Source organism: Rhipicephalus microplus, chromosome 10, assembly GCF_043290135.1.
Source record: "Rhipicephalus microplus isolate Deutch F79 chromosome 10, USDA_Rmic, whole genome shotgun sequence".
Lineage (NCBI taxonomy): Eukaryota > Metazoa > Arthropoda > Arachnida > Ixodida > Ixodidae > Rhipicephalus > Rhipicephalus microplus.
This window is the reverse complement of record NC_134709.1, coordinates 99,805,688-99,816,426: the sequence shown is the minus strand read 5'-3', so window position 1 is coordinate 99,816,426 and position 10,739 is coordinate 99,805,688. Positions and strand designations below refer to the sequence as shown.

General features: G+C 42.4%; 1 long non-coding RNA gene across 1 annotated transcript; it reads right to left on the bottom strand.

Moving 5' to 3' along the window:
* Positions 1 to 905: 905 nt before the first annotated feature.
* On the bottom strand, positions 906 to 7,973 carry LOC142774492 (uncharacterized). The gene is made up of 3 exons (XR_012886416.1): positions 7,878 to 7,973; positions 6,049 to 6,259; positions 906 to 1,103 (listed from the first exon to the last, which is right to left on the bottom strand). It is a non-coding gene; the product is annotated as an uncharacterized LOC142774492 (long non-coding RNA).
* Positions 7,974 to 10,739: the final 2,766 nt, after the last annotated feature.

The following is a 10,739-nucleotide window of genomic DNA, read 5'->3' as shown; positions in this document are numbered from 1 at the left end:
AGGCAAAGTGTGAACCAACTAGCCAAACAATTCACTATGTTGAAGCATACTTCATCGTATAATTGCTGCCGTGGCCATGTGTCCTCCTGAATTTAAAAGTCATGACGCTTCTCGATAAGGATCATCCCATAATTTTTTTTTTTTTTTTTTGCTGAGGGACTACCCAGTTATTTGGAGTGTATTCATGTTCCTCTGGTGGTTTTATTACTGTATGCATTTAGCCTTCATTTATCTTTATTCGGCAAGTGTTTTGTTGATGAGCATAGCTAACATGAGTACCTTTTGTGACAACGATTTTCTGCCACTTGCACTTAGCAACAGCTATACCAGTTCCGTTTCTTGGCGTTACTCAGTTTAAACTTTTCGCTTCAGTGCCTTCGGGGGGAGGGGGGGAACATTACCTTCAGCAAGGCTTCATTTCATATTCACTGCTTTAAAGTGCGTTTCCAGGTTACCGACTTTCATTTAAGCAGTTTGTAATGTGGTCGATCTTTTGTCAAAAGCAGTGAATTTCAAATGTAAGTTGAATTCAAGCTACCATTTTGCCGTGCACATCAACCACCAGAAAAGTTACATTTTCGGGTGAGGTCTTGCAAATCTGCTACGTAGCCGTCGTCACTTGTGTTGTGAAGCTGCACTTTATGGCTGAACTTACATCTTTCCACAATTACAGACATCTTCGGGCAGCAGTGACTTTGTATTAGTTCTTTTACCTTCACGAAGAGCTTTTCTGCTGGCAAAAACAGAACCAAATTCTTGTGAATTTCTTATGCTTCAGCACCAATTATTATTGAAAATATGCGCAGTTCCTTTTATTCAGTTATGTCATTTGCTCTGAAACTCCAAACGCTCAACATAGAATTGATTGAAAGCTCTCAACTTCAGAGACCAATTCGCCTGATCTGCAGACAGGGGCAAGACTTAGAAGGCGAAACAAAAATGCTACTTGCCGCTACTTCGGGTTCCTAGCTGTCCTTGTGGTTATCGCACATGTGGTGGCCGTATCAAGTCACCACATCTTTGCGGGCATTGTTCAGCAGGCCATGTGACACAGGTCCAACCCTGATTGCCAGATGAACTGTTGCACACTTGCAGCAACGACTCTGCAGTGAAAATGAAGACAACTTATTGACCAGAAATGTTTCTTTTATAAAAAAATATTGTGGCACACATGAGACCATGTGCAGCTATATCAACAAAGCTATACTGCATGGCAATAAAACGCCGTACAAAAGCTTGCACAACGCTAATGTCCCTTTTACTATGCTTATAAATAATTGCTATTTTTCTTGTTTACTCATGCCAAATTTGATTCAGCTATGCTTTATTACGCAAATAGCTTAGCTAATTCAGTAGATTTATTTATTAGCTTTATTTCATACAGTGTGTGGCACGAATATATGTGAGGCTCAGGTACAGAAAACCCTATTCATAATTGCAAGGCTGCATGAAGTCTTCAGTAGCTTTTGGGAGGAGGACATACAGTTTCCATGCATCAGGCCCATTTGATGTCAACAACTGTTTTTACATCCACTGTTCGCAAACTTTAACAGTCATCTGGTTCCAATATTTTTTTCACCACACAGATATCCTGTAAGAATTTCATTAGAGCTATGTTTTGGTACAAACAATTTCGTAATGCCATTGATGAAAATGTGAGAATTTAGGTTTTTCAAAATATCAAATAGTTTGACTACATTAATTGCTATCCACTGCATAGTGGCAAAAAACTACACTTGACATGGTTCGTACAGGTTTCCAAATAAAAAATTTAAGGATATTCAAGGACTTTCCAGGACCTGTCGCAAGTTTTTCAAGGGCTAAAAGCTGCACGCAATGTTGAAAATTTTTTACTCTAAACTTTTCTAAACTGACTCATTTTTATTGCCCTAATATAGTACATGTATTTGCGATTATAACAACCATGTTTAGTCTGCACTTTAACTCACTTTAAATTCACCTCTTGCACAATAGAAAAGGAGCAAGCACCAAAAAGCACTCAGAGTCCCTCACTCAGTTTGTTCATAGTTCGACGCAATAAAGCTTTATTCAACGTGCTGTTTTGAAAAACACTAGCATATCAACTCACGCCAAATTACTGTTTCGGAAACCGAGAATTGGTCAGGTTGATGCCGATCCATAACTGCCAAGTTTAAGGATTCTGAATCTCGGAGACTCCCGCATTGGGAAGAGGTGGGGAAAAGGAGGGGGTGTCTTGCTGATTTATTTTCCGCCTTTCTTTTTTTTGCACCAAAAGAAAACATGGCAAAAAACGGGGTGGTCAGTAAACGTTGGCGTTGCACGATGTCATACCGAGTTGGAGTGGCTGAGCCCCTGAGGGAAGGGTTTCCTAACTACAGTAAGTCAGAGCCTCAAAAGGGAGAGAACATACTACTTCTATCTCTCAAAATTTTCAACATCAAAACAACTAGCGAAATTTATTTCTGTCAAAAGAACTCGCGTATGTCTTCCTGGGACACACACGAATGGACGGGACGACGCAGCCGGTTGCCGAGAAAGCGCGGGTCGAAGCTTCGCTTAAAGGGGATGTCCACCGCTCGGAAAAGTTTTTCCAAAATGAATAGATTGTTCATCCCATCGGCGGCAATGAGCATGCTTTTGTGCCAGAAAAAAGGAATTATAATTTTAACTTGATGTTGAAAGTCGATAAAAAGTGACCACTAGCGTCACCCAACAACGGATGTGGTCAATCTTGACAATCTATTGGTAGTACCAAAAATCCCCGCAGATAGACTTTTTTTGCTTGAAAACAAACACGTTCAACTTGAATTTGAAGTTTATGCACTTGAGGCAGCTTTAGGTTACACCAGAGACCAATTTTTGCTTTTTTTTCTTTGACGCATTCAAATAGGCGCCCAGTATCGCTGGCGGCAGTGTGTTTGCTTGCCTGCATGCTTGCCTGCAAACGGCAGATAAACACGACCACGGCATCTGCCGCCGCCCCTGAGAACAACAATATAGTGTGTGCGTGCCTAAAACGACCACTGAGGTATTTGTTTTATTAATAACCAAACTTCATGAAGCCTAAAAAAACAGCGTGCAGTTTCAGTTTTCGACTTTCACTGGCACTGACCAATGTTGTGGACATTCATCCCGTCTATGAAAAAAGACAAAACCCGGACAGAAAAATTTTGTTTTAAAAATTTCTATGTACTTTCCAGAGAAACCGCTGCAAGTTTATACACTTCACATGGTACACTTTTTATTGCGACACGAAACAGGAGAGCAATAAAGGACGGTAGATAGTCCTTTTAAGGCCAACTGAAAGCTTAACATTTATGTATAGCCAAAGTACCCACATCAACATATATTGTGAGAAGAGCCTGCACCACTACTGTACCCACATCAACAGGAACAACATTATTTATTCTTTGGAAAGGAATGCCAAAACGCTTTTAGCATTTTTTACATCTTTGTCGTCTCTACCGTTGCGTTAGCCGCGTCTGCAACTGTGGCTAACACAGCAACAAATGTAAGAACTGGTGGAAATCCGGGAGACTTGTCAGGCATGCTTATCTACCACATAAAGGAGGTCGCAATGTTGATTGGGAGTGCTCAGGAAATTCAAGGATTTTCAAGGATGGAAAAAATTCCAGAACTTTCAATGGCCGAAAAAATGCATTTTAAAACTCAAGGGTTTTCCAGGTATTCAAAGACCTGTATGAACCCTGCTTGATACACAAATTAAGAGCAAAATACTTTTAGTGTACCAATGCCTTTTCGCATTTAAAATTTTTCATGTTTTATACTACTGAGCCCTACTTGAAATGGGCCTAAACTTTGGTGTACCTCTAAGTTGAACACTTACAACTAAGTAACGAAGTCCTTCAAAAAAGTATATTGAATAGCAGTTAAATCATTGATTTGAATCTCATGCAGATTCCCAGGTATTGAAACAACACAGAAAAAATATGTAATAGCTAATCATAATATAATCGAAGTGCCACAGAGTTAAGAACATCAAGCCAGAGGTAACAACACAGCAGGCACCACTGCACAGTAATTTACTGACTCTCCTGCTACTTCCCCACCTGGTACAGTGTATTCAAGTTGTCTTTAAGCTATATACTGTGCCTACAATATTTATTTGAAAAAGCAGAGCTACAACGGTACCAATCAAAGTCCTCACAATGTTCACTTCGGAGCTGAATGCTTTTTAATCATGCAATACTATCTTGACACTAGCGCACATCCACAATAATATAGTGACAGAGGACACATCGCGCAGTATAGCTTAGCAAGACTTTCACCGGGTGTTTTTGATTGCTAGTCTACACCTCTATATGCATGAGCTGTGCTCAACATTTTCTTTGGTACTTTATCATCACAAAGTACGATGGACTAACTTATACATAAATCTTGCTAAGTTTCCAGTTTTTTTTTTATCACTGCTGCACGCATGAAAAAGCAGTCAAAATGACACACGATAGCCACAGCTTGATAAAAATGAAAGGAAACATCAGTAGGCACATACCAACTAATGTATATGTAACCACGAAAGGGAACAGCCATAGGCTAACTGATATCTGGCTTGAGTCTGCATCTTCTTTTCAGGGTTCATAGCACCTGATTGAAACAAATCTCAATGGTTTTGAAGGACTTTCAAGGACCTAACAAGTAGTTATTGTTAGGCGATCTAAAATAACACTTGAAACCACAGAAAATGACACCACTTCTTACAGCATAAAAATGTTTACTTCATTTCGTACAGTTGGCACCATGAACGCACTCAAGTTACCATGGACTATAGTCACTTTTGTGTTCCCAATGTGTTTCGTACTCATGTGACTTTTGAGGACAGACTTCCCCAATGATGACACATCGAAGTTCTTCCCACATGGAAAAACATTGCCTGATTCGAGTTTGATGTATCAAGTGCAATCCACTGATGCAATAAATCAATTAGTAATAAATGAATGTGACTGTGAAAAACATGACAAAAATTACGTATTATGACAGTAACACAAAACATGCAGTATTCGGCTGCAAGTGCTTATTGCACTGCCTAGGCTGCTATGATGAGCTCACAAGTTTATAAAGATGTTTTTGAATGCAGCACCAGCTTGTTACAGCTTGCCACGTGTCTCAAATGTACAGGCATAAGCAATAGTGTGCAGATCACATGGTCGCGTGGCAGAGCGCATTGACGCGCCATCTCCGCACACTGCCTGCTGCAGTGTGCATGCCCGTCCAGTTGTAATCAGGTGGCCTCGCACAGCACTTTGTTTGACGGAGTTACGATGCTCATAGCCAAAACGACAATTCAGGGTTGCTTTCTTTGCTCCATCAAATCTATGCCGCTCTTTCTGTAGCAGCTTAGGCAGGAAGAATTGAAATCCCGAGCGCGTAGTATCTTTTTTTTTCACCAGTTAGCCTAACTAGGCATAGTTAGCACCATATAACCAAATGAAGCCAAGAATAAAAAATTAAGTTTTCTGAGTCCAGGTTGTCCTTGTGACATTAAGCCAAGTTAACCTTGCCTTGTTAAGCCAAACTGTAGTCAAAACTGCTCAAGCATAGTGTACTATGGTATAACCTATATAAGCCAAGCATAAGCAGATTAAATTAAGCTAATTTTAATTAGGCATAGTCATTTGCTGTTTTGGCATTAGACCCTGTAACGTTTAAATGAGCCGAGGTGAGTAAAGTATATCCAACCTAACTAGGCATAATTGATCATGGTATCACTTCATTTAGCCAAGCATAATTAGCCTCAATAAGGAAAACCTGACCGCAGTCGAATAATCCAAGTAGAGTTCCCGATGAGCCAGAAAATACAAACCCACGAACAGGCTAACTACTCTTTAATGATTGGATACTAAAATAAGTTTATTCAGGTCACACATGTGTTGATTGAAACACAGATGTGTCATTAAGCAGCAAAAATTTTTATTGGACCTAAATAGATACAATTAGCATAATTATCAGACCTGGGGTCAGCTTGGTTTGATATAAAACATATTATTCCATCATAATTATAATTAAGGCGAATATTAACCACTCGTATATTAACTTAACGAGACTTACCTCGGTCAAAAGCAATAAGTATATTTTTCAGCTTGGATTCTCTTTGCTCACGGGGAAGTCGACGTCAATGACATTAGGCGACATGAGAGGCCACCTGAAGACGGAATGGGTATACACACACCAGCAGGTGCCAAGTCGGTAGACAGCGCATCAATGCATTTTGCCACCCAATTACGTAGTCTGCACACTTTTGCCCACGCCTGTACACTGCCTGCACAAGAAGTGGATTGGAACCCGGCAGCACATGACGGTTTATAGTAGGCAACATGCACCGTAAAGCCATCGCATTCAATTAATATTCACCAATTCTTGCTCATCTTATCACTTTACATAGATGCGCACACACGTAAAGAAAAAAAAAACATACGAAGCAACGTCTCAACCTTTTAGCGGCTACGCTCCTACAAGAGACGTTTAAAATCTAGCTAAGAATCAGCCTCTTTTACTGCATAGCTTTTAGAAAAAAAAAAAACTAAACTTGACATTGCAAAAAACATATCATTTATGGATAATTTCGATCAGATGAAAATTATTAAACGTACGTATTCCAAGTGATCGCATGCTGCAACAACTCAAGTTCGCTCTGCATGGAAGAACTTTACAACCGAATGCTACACCTTGTCTCCTGAAACACCAAGCGTTAACAGTACCAAAGAAAAGCACAGCAAAGCATTGTGAGGTTCTTGGTGATCTGAAGTGGCATTACAATTACCACACGGTGGCCTTGGCAACAGAACTGCACATTTGCATCACACACAGCGCTCACTTTGCATGCAAGGCGACACAGTCGCAGGTATAGTACTACGCGTTCCCCATTTTCTTTCACCTCGAGCGAAGCTATTTAGAGTACACGCTTCCAACATACATGCCGCATCCACACTTAAGAAGCAGGTGCGTAGCCAGAAACTTTTTTTCGCGTAGAGGAGGGAGAGGGCACCCCCCCCCCCCCCTAAAATGGTCATTTTCTGCTTCCTATGCCACGACGAAAAAACTTTGGGGGGAAGAGGGCGGTGTGCCACCCCCTGGCTACGCCCCTCTTGAGAAGTTAAGCGAAAAAGAAAATGCCAGAGCGACAGAAAAACCACGTCCAGGCACGTCGGAAATCTTCACATTTGTTATGCGTCTGAGGAATGCTGTGGTCGCCGCTGCTTTCGCGAATTAATTCGAATTCGCCTGCTTTCTGAGCACTAAGTTCCGTACCGAATTTAAATTTTAACCTCAGAGTACTGTAAAGACACAGCTCGCACCTTTTCAAACGTTGTTTGGGGAGATGCGCCAGCAGAAACGGCACGAGCGAACGCACCGGCAGCGGCGGCGCCAGATTCAGCCGGCCGTGCCCGAAAATGAGACACGTTGGGGATGCAGACTCGCTGCTGCAGCAAAAACACCTACCACTTTAGTCTACTTCCAGTGTTCTCTGCGATCGCAATCCAAACCAGACTTTCGATGAACGCGTCCTCGTTGAGGCCGTCAAGCTTCGTCGAGCTGCACGAGTAGTTTGCAATTAAGAGCCGATGCAGACGCTTTTGCCGCCGTGTTGCATCTTCGGCCGGCTATTCCAAGGCGCATGATTTTGAGCTAGTCAGCCATGAATCGGAAAGAGGATCCGCTTTCGCGTGACGGGAAAATCAGACCGATTTCTTCGTTCCGGCCACGCGGCGTGTTTTACCGGCGGCTTCTGAATTTCCAGTGAGTTTCGCCGCTTTCGCTCCGGAGAGAACAAGTTAAACAAGCTGAACACAGCGCGAACCTTCTAACAATTGATTAGGTTGCAGTAGCGTACACACACACGACAATATAACGCACAAAGTTCATTCGTATTTACTTACCATGTGTCCTCCACTAGAAAATTGGACAACACCGACGCGACTTCGTCCCAGCCGCCGCTGGCTGTTCTGTGATGCACTCCGAAATACGGAAGATGGCATAGTCTGGACAACTTTCTCCGCTGTGCGTGCGTTTCGTTATTCGTACGCCGGATGGTAAGGCGCGGTTTATGAACTTTTCGAAGAGCGTCGGCGCAGCGCGGGCTATTCCAAACTTGCCTACTGAAATAACTTTTGCGACTTCGACGCTGATGCTTAGAATGATTCTTCTCGCTTCTTTGTTATTATCCAAATAAGCCTATTTGAATACACCCTTCTGCCCCACGCGATTTTTTTTTCACTCACACCTACTCGTAGTTACTCCAGCATTACAGGCTGGAGCGACGAGTATACCCTCCACCACACCCAAAATTGACAAAAGAGGAAAGCGTAATACTGAGACGCCTGCAAAGCAGCACATGCATACATGGGGCCCTAATGCACCGTCTCAACCCAATGAGATATAGCTCTATGTGCCCGCTGTGCAACGTACCGGACACCCTAGCACTCTTGCATGCCAGTGTATTGCCAGACGTAATCTGCAACAACACACGACTGATAATGAAGCATGACGGAAGGACGAAGACCTAACGGAAACGTGGGAGGCGAAGCTCGCTCTCGAGGACCTAGAAGACCAACAACAACTCGTCGCCAGGGCCAAGAGGGCAGTAGAAGCCAGAGGGTTCCTGGACTAAGACGCCCTCCCACCTCAGGGTGACAACGGGCATTGCTCGGGGCACTGTTTCAAAAGAAACGTTTACTCCCTCTCTCTCTTTCCCATTTTAAACTGGCACAACTCCCAATACTTTCCGTTTTTTGATGATCATGATAAAACAGCGGTTTCGGCCCATTTTACCCCCTTTGAAGGGAGTTCGTCTTTCAGGCTGTGTAGAAAAAGCGCTCACACATAGCCTGCTTAAAACATCCTGATGGGCTTATTCGTATTTACTGTGCACGCCAATTTTTTTAATTATTTTTTTCAGTCACTTTCATGTTAGGCTGGTTCAACTCCCTTACTTTCGGATTATTTATTATAATGGTTAAAAAAAAAACTCCAGGCCGGCGTGGTAGGCGCAGCACAGAGTCACAGCAAAAGATAGAACAGCGGCCTCTCAGAGCCTTCTTCAAAACACTCATTCGGTAACTACTGCTAACACACTTGCTTGGAACCCACTAGGGCATTAATATTAAACTTTTGGGTAGTAGGCCGGCGCATTCGCTATGCTATTTTTCTTCATTCTTCTCAGAAGCGTGGTATCCGCTTAACACTTGCGTCATCTCGAGATATCAATAGTTTGTATCAAATCTTACAATCATATTTGAGTGAGCTTGAGGTATGGCTTGGCGGGCTGTCTTTTTCACTTAATGTTAGGAAATGTGCTCTGCTTGTATTCCCTCTATCCGTTCCCGTATTTCTTTCACTGCATTATCGAAATGATCCAATTCCACAAGTAACAGCGCTAAAATATCTTGGTATTGTTTATGTGGACAATTTAAATTGGCAGCAACAAATAGAATCAAACACCCGTAAAGCAGAAAGCGCCGTTGGATTGCTCCGCCGGTTTTGCAATAAGAAGTCAGGGATGCGCAGGGATACGTTACTTATGATATACAAACTTTACGTACGCCCAATTCTGGAGTTTGGCTGCGTTCTGTTTTCTGGAAGTGCTGAGTACAAATTAGGACCTCTTTTATTGCTAGAAAGGCCAGCTCTGCGGCTGTGTCTCGGGCTACCTAGGTGTGTCGCGAATAGCGTGCTTTATTTGGAAGCTAGAATCATTCCACTTGATGCTATAGATTTCGACAGCTTACTGTGCAAACATTTTTAAAACTTTACGATGCGCCCCTCTTCTGGTCACAGACAGTTTTCATCAGACATCCAGTTTCTTTCTTTCAGCGCCCGTGGTTTCGTTATCAAAGACCCCAAGTCATTTTCGTCGAGTCTCTGTTATCAAATCTTCACGTTTCCCTCCGGCATTTAACCCCCCAAACCCAATGCTCGGTGCCAGTTGACTTAATTTTCGATGATATTTTTCCTAAAAATGCCAAGTTACTTCCAAAGCATGTTCTGGAGGGCCTCCTTCAAGACCATCTCAATCATTTTCCTAAATACGTAGTAATTTCGACGGACGCAACGCAAAATCTTCAGAAGGCTGGAGTAGGTATTTTTCCTCATCAGCTTAATTGGCCTTTTGCGCTCCGATTGCCTGACTTCACACCAATTTATCTCGCAGAATTCCTGGCTATTACATTGGCACTTCGAAAACTACATTATCAGCAATCAAAAGCTATTATTATTTCGGATGCTTTGTCTGTATGTACACATCTCACATCCGCAAAGAAGTCTCCTCTTCTCAGGATATTTTGGTCTCTCGTACCGCATAGCTTATCAGAAGTTCGGTTTATTTGGGTCCCCGGGCATGCTGGAATTGAACTAAATAAAATTGCTGATTCGCTCGCTTTGGCATCTTTAAATTTCCCGGTGGTGCAAGTAGCTCCACAGTTTCCTTTTATTACTGCCGAACGATTCAAACGCCTGTTAATCTTAAAAATCAACGAAACGTCGCTTCTACAATCTGAAGAATTTCGGCACTTGCAATTCACATGGAACACCACAAAATGCCTTTCCCGTCAATGTGAGGTGACCCTCACAAGCTTTCGCTGTAGAGTTCCTCTGTTAAGTTTTTATCTCAACAAATCAGGATTTTCATTAACTAACCTATGTGTAGTTTGCAATGAACCGGAAACAATAGATCACTTTCTTCTCACATGCCGCCGCTTCACCTCACTGCGCCGAATAATTCTTGAAAGACCGATTGGTATGCT